The 5,000-nt window shown below is 45.0% G+C and overlaps 1 protein-coding gene across 3 annotated transcripts in view; it reads right to left on the bottom strand.

Annotated features, from left to right (window-relative positions):
* Positions 1-5,000, bottom strand: part of LOC139534674 (VPS10 domain-containing receptor SorCS2-like) — a 451,135-nt gene that overhangs the window by 35,144 nt on the left and 410,991 nt on the right. The gene's annotated exons all lie outside the window — the stretch shown is intronic.

Raw genomic sequence — 5,000 nt, 5'->3', positions numbered from 1 at the left:
GAGAGTGGAGTTACGTAGATATATAGGAACCAGAAAGAGAGGGAGAGAGAGGAGTTATGTAGATATATAGGATACAGACAGAGAGGGAGAGAGAGGAGTTACGTAGATATATAGGATACAGACAGAGAGGGAGAGAGAGGAGTTACGTAGATATATAGGATACAGACAGAGAGGGAGAGAGTGGAGTTACGTAGATATATAGGAACCAGACAGAGAGGGAGAGAGAGGAGTTACGTAGATATATAGGAACCAGACAGAGAGGGAGAGAGTGGAGTTACGTAGATATATAGGAACCAGACAGAGAGGGAGAGTGGAGTTACGTAGATATATAGGAACCAGACAGAGAGGGAGAGAGTGGAGTTACGTAGATATATAGGAACCAGACAGAGAGGGAGAGAGTGGAGTTACGTAGATATATAGGAACCAGACAGAGAGGGAGAGAGTGGAGTTACGTAGATATATAGGAACCAGACAGAGAGGGAGAGAGTGAAGTTACGTAGATATATAGGAACCAGACAGAGAGGGAGAGAGTGGAGTCATGTAGATATGCTATGGAAGAGCAGCTCAAACACACACGACCTCATAAGCACACACACACACGCGTACGCATGCACACACACACATATACACATGCACACGCACACACACACACACCACTCCATACAATGTGTACTCTATACATACAGTCGTGGCCAAAAGTTTTGAGAATGACACAAATATTAATTTTCACAAAGTCTGCTGCCTCAGTGCCTTTAGATATTTTTGTCAGATGTTACTATGGAATACTGAAGTATAATTACAAGCATTTCAAAAGTGTCAAAGGCTTTTATTGACAATGACATAAAGTTGATGCAGAGAGTGAATATTTGCAGTGTTGACCCTTCTTTTTCAAGACCTCTGCAATCCACCCTGGCATGCTGTCAATTAACTTCTGGGCCACATCCTGACTGATGGCAGCCCAATCTTGCATAATCAATGCTTGGAGTTTGTCAGAATTTGTGAGTTTTTGTTTGTCCACCCGCCTCTTGAGGATTGACCACAAGTTCTCAATGGGATTAAGGTCTGGGGAGTTTCCTGGCCATGGACCCATAATATCGATGTTTTGTTCCCCGATTCACTTAGTTATCACTTTTGCCTTATGGCAAGGTGCTCCATCATTCTGGAAAAGGCATTGTTCGTCACCAAACTGTTCCTGGATGGTTGGGAGAAGTTGCTCTCAGAGGATGTGTTGGTACCATTCTTTATTCATGGCTGTGTTCTTAGGCAAAATTGTGAATGTGCCCACTCCCTTGGCTGAGAAGCAACCCCACACATGAATGGCCTCAGGATGCTTTACTGTTGGCATGACACAGGACTGATGGTAGTGCTCACCTTGTCTTCTCCGGACAAGCTTTTTTTCCGGATGCCCCAAACAATCGGAAAGGGGATTCATCAGAGAAAATTACTTTACCCCAGTTCTCAGCAGTCCAATCCCTGTAGCTTTTGCAGAATATCAGTCTGTCCCTGATGTTTTTCCTGGAGAGAAGTTGCTTCTTTGCTGCCCTTCTTGACACCAGGCCATCCTCCAAAAGTCTTCACCTCACTGTGCGTGTAGATGCACTCACACCTGCCTGCTGCCATTCCTGACCAAGCTCTGTACTGGTGGTGCCCCGATCCCGCAGCTGAATCAACTTTAGGAGATGGTCCTGGCACTTGCTGGACATTCTTGGGCGCCCTGAAGCCTTCTTCACAACAATTGAACCGCTCTCCTTGAAGTTCTTGATGATCCGATAAATGGTTGATTTAGGTGCAATCTTACTGGCAGCAATATCCTTGCCTGTGAAGCCCTTTTTGTGCAAAGCAATGATGACGGCACGTGTTTCCTTGCAGGTAACCTTGGTTGACAGAGGAAGAACAATGATTCCAAGCACCACCCTCCTTTTGAAGCTTCCAGTCTGTTATTTGAACTCAATCAGCATGACAGAGTGATCTCCAGCCTTGTCCTCGTCAACACTCACACCTGTGTTAACGAGAGAATCACTGACATGATGTCAGCTGGTCGTTTTGTGGCAGGGCTGAAATGCAGTGAATTTTTTGGGGGGGGATTCAGTTCATTTGCATGGCAAAGAGGGACTTTGCAATTAATTGCAATTCATCTGATCACTCTTCATAACATTCTGGAGTATATGCAATTTGCCATCTTTCAAACTGAGGCAGCAGGCTTTGTGAAAATGAATATTTGTGTCATTCTCAAAACTTTTGGCCACGACTGTAGACAATAGTATGCATCCTGTTAATTGCTTTGGAGGTAAGCTGTGGTCGTTTATGAACCAGCTCTTTCTGTGGCCAAACAACATGTGTTTGACTGTGCTGCCAACTAGTACACAAGGCATTATCCTTAGGAAGTTAGACAGCTGAAATAGGCCTGTAAATGTGTTCAGGCAAAGACACCAAAACAAAGGATCAGGTTGAAAAACCCTACTGTGCTATGTTCTCTGTATGATGTCATTTGTCGGAGTAGCCAGCCTTATTCACAGGGAAGCGGAGAACACAGCAGATGTGTATATGCAATACGAAAAGTCAAAAGCCTGCAAATGATCTCATCTTGACTTTAAAAATAAAAATACTTCTCCCAGTGTTGAGAGAACACTTTGTGTTGAGACAGTTTTAGGTTGAGTTACGGCTTCGAGAGGAGAACTCTTTCTGGTTCAAAGTAGAACAAAGTAGTGCATTATGGTCCGTTATGACTAAACATATAACTGAATAGAGAATGTAGTATCAGATGTGGGATATAGTGTAGGATCTGTCTCTGTGTGTGGTCGAGATAAACATGGTGGGATGATGGGGTCCTCTCTGTCTCTCTCTGTCTCTCTCTGTCTCTCTGTCTCTCTGTCTCTCTGTCTCTGTCTCTGTCTCTCTCTCTCTCTCTCTCTCTCTCTCTCTCTCTCTCTCTCTCTCTCTCTCTCTCTCTCTGTCTCTCTCTCTCTCTCTGTCTCTCTCTCTCTCTCTCTGTCTCTCTCTGTCTCTCTCTCTCTGTCTCTGTCTCTCTGTCTCTGTCTCTGTCTCTCTCTCTGTCTCTCTGTCTCTCTCTCTGTCTCTCTCTCTGTCTCTCTCTCTGTCTCTCTCTCTCACTCTCTGTCTCTCTCTCTCTCTCTCTGTCTCTCCCTGCCTGTTTGTCTGCCTGTCCAGTCTGCTACTAGTCACAGTCCCCCGTATCCTACCATGATAACCACACTCTGGATCGAAGATCCTCCATCCATCAATGTCAGGGGCAAAGGAAGCGCCATCCCCCCACAGATGAGGGCCTCTCCCTGGGTAAAATATTAGAGGGCCTGGCCCCTGAACCCAGGGCACTGGATGTAACTGCCTGACCTGATATTCAAAGGTCCCTGAGAGTCTAATTTTGCATGAAGGTGTTTCACAACTAAATCTTAAAAAGTGCCTTTCTCATTGTCACATAAATGTTTCAAAGATGTTTTCCCTTAGAGATATTTATTCATATTCATTTATTTCTATGATTTATCCACTGGAGGACATAAAAGCATCTTTAAAGAATTAATAAGGAGTTTTACTGAAAACATCTTTGTATGCAAGGCTGGGGGAGAACACTGTCGACAATTCATTTAACTTCCGCACGGGCATAACATTTATGACAACAAAGTGTAGCTTAGCATAGCTGAATGGATAAACCCGGCTGATGTTAGTGTGGGAGAATGAGACTCTGGTGCAGCTGTCACTGCGTGGCTTTGTCTTGAACCCGAGAGGATAGAGTAGCAGACTTTCTAAAGGAAGAGAGACAGCAGACAGTATCCTTCCATTCACTCCCATGGAGACAGACTTTAAGACACATTCATAGAGGCTAACTGGGGTAGAGACGGATGAAAAGACAAAATAGGAGGGAATAGATTGAAGAGAGAGAAAGACAGAGAGAGGAAGTGAGAGAAATATTGAGATGGATAGATAGAGGAGGAGGAAAGGGAACGGGAACAGTAAAGAGAAATGGAGAGAGAGAAGAGATTAGAGAATTAATAAAAGAAAGAAAAAAAGAAAGAAAGAAAGAGCGACTGGAAGACAAAGGGACAATTATGGCTTTTGATGTCACAGTCTAGCAGCTCTTCAGACTAACAAACAAGACACAGGCTGTTAAACCATAACTTCAGGAGGATTCTCTTTCTCATCCCCTCAAGATAATACTCAACCTCCTCTGTTTCAACCATTCAGTGACTAATCAAATACAACACCCGCAAAGTGGAACGGGGTAGAATCCAAGTAATTCCATACACCATCCCTGGAGTGTGTGTGTGTGTGTGTGTGGTCTACACTTTTCCATACACTCTCCCTGGAGTGTGTGTGAGTGAGTGTGTGTGCGTGTGTGTGGTCTACACTTTTCCATACACCATCCCTGGAGTGTGTGTGTGTGTGTGTGTGCGTGGTCTACACTTTTCCATACACCCTCCCTGGAGAGTGTGTGTGTGTGTGTGTGTGTGTGTGTGTGTGTGTGTGTGTGTGTGTGTGTGTGTGTGTGTGTGTGTGTGTGTGTGTGTGTGTGTGTGTGTGTGTGTGTGTGTGTGTGTGTGTGTGTGTGTGTGTGTGTGTGTGTGTGTGTGTGTGTGTGTGTGTGTGTGTGTGTGTGTGTGTGTGTGTGTGTGTGTGTGTGTGTGTGTGTGTGTGTGTGTGTGTGTGTGTGTGTGTGTGTGTGTGTGTGTGTGTGTGTGTGTGTGTGTGTGTGTGTGTGTGTGTGTGTGTGTGTGTGTGTGTGTGTGTGTGTGTGTGTGTGTGTGTGTGTGTGTGTGTGTGTGTGTGTGTGTGTGTGTGTGTGTGTGTGTGTGTGTGTGTGTGTGTGTGTGTGTGTGTGTGTGTGTGTGTGTGTGTGTGTGTGTGTGTGTGTGTGTGTGTGTGTGTGTGTGTGTGTGTGTGTGTGTGTGTGTGTGTGTGTGTGTGTGTGTGTGTGTGTGTGTGTGTGTGTGTGTGTGTGTGTGTGTGTGTGTGTGTGTGTGTGTGTGTGTGTGTGTGTGTGTGTG

This window comes from Salvelinus alpinus, chromosome 11 (genome assembly GCF_045679555.1).
Source record: "Salvelinus alpinus chromosome 11, SLU_Salpinus.1, whole genome shotgun sequence".
NCBI classification, from domain to species: Eukaryota; Metazoa; Chordata; class Actinopteri; order Salmoniformes; family Salmonidae; genus Salvelinus; species Salvelinus alpinus.
The sequence above is the reverse complement of the archived record's forward strand: the minus strand, read 5'-3'. Positions and strand labels throughout refer to the sequence as shown.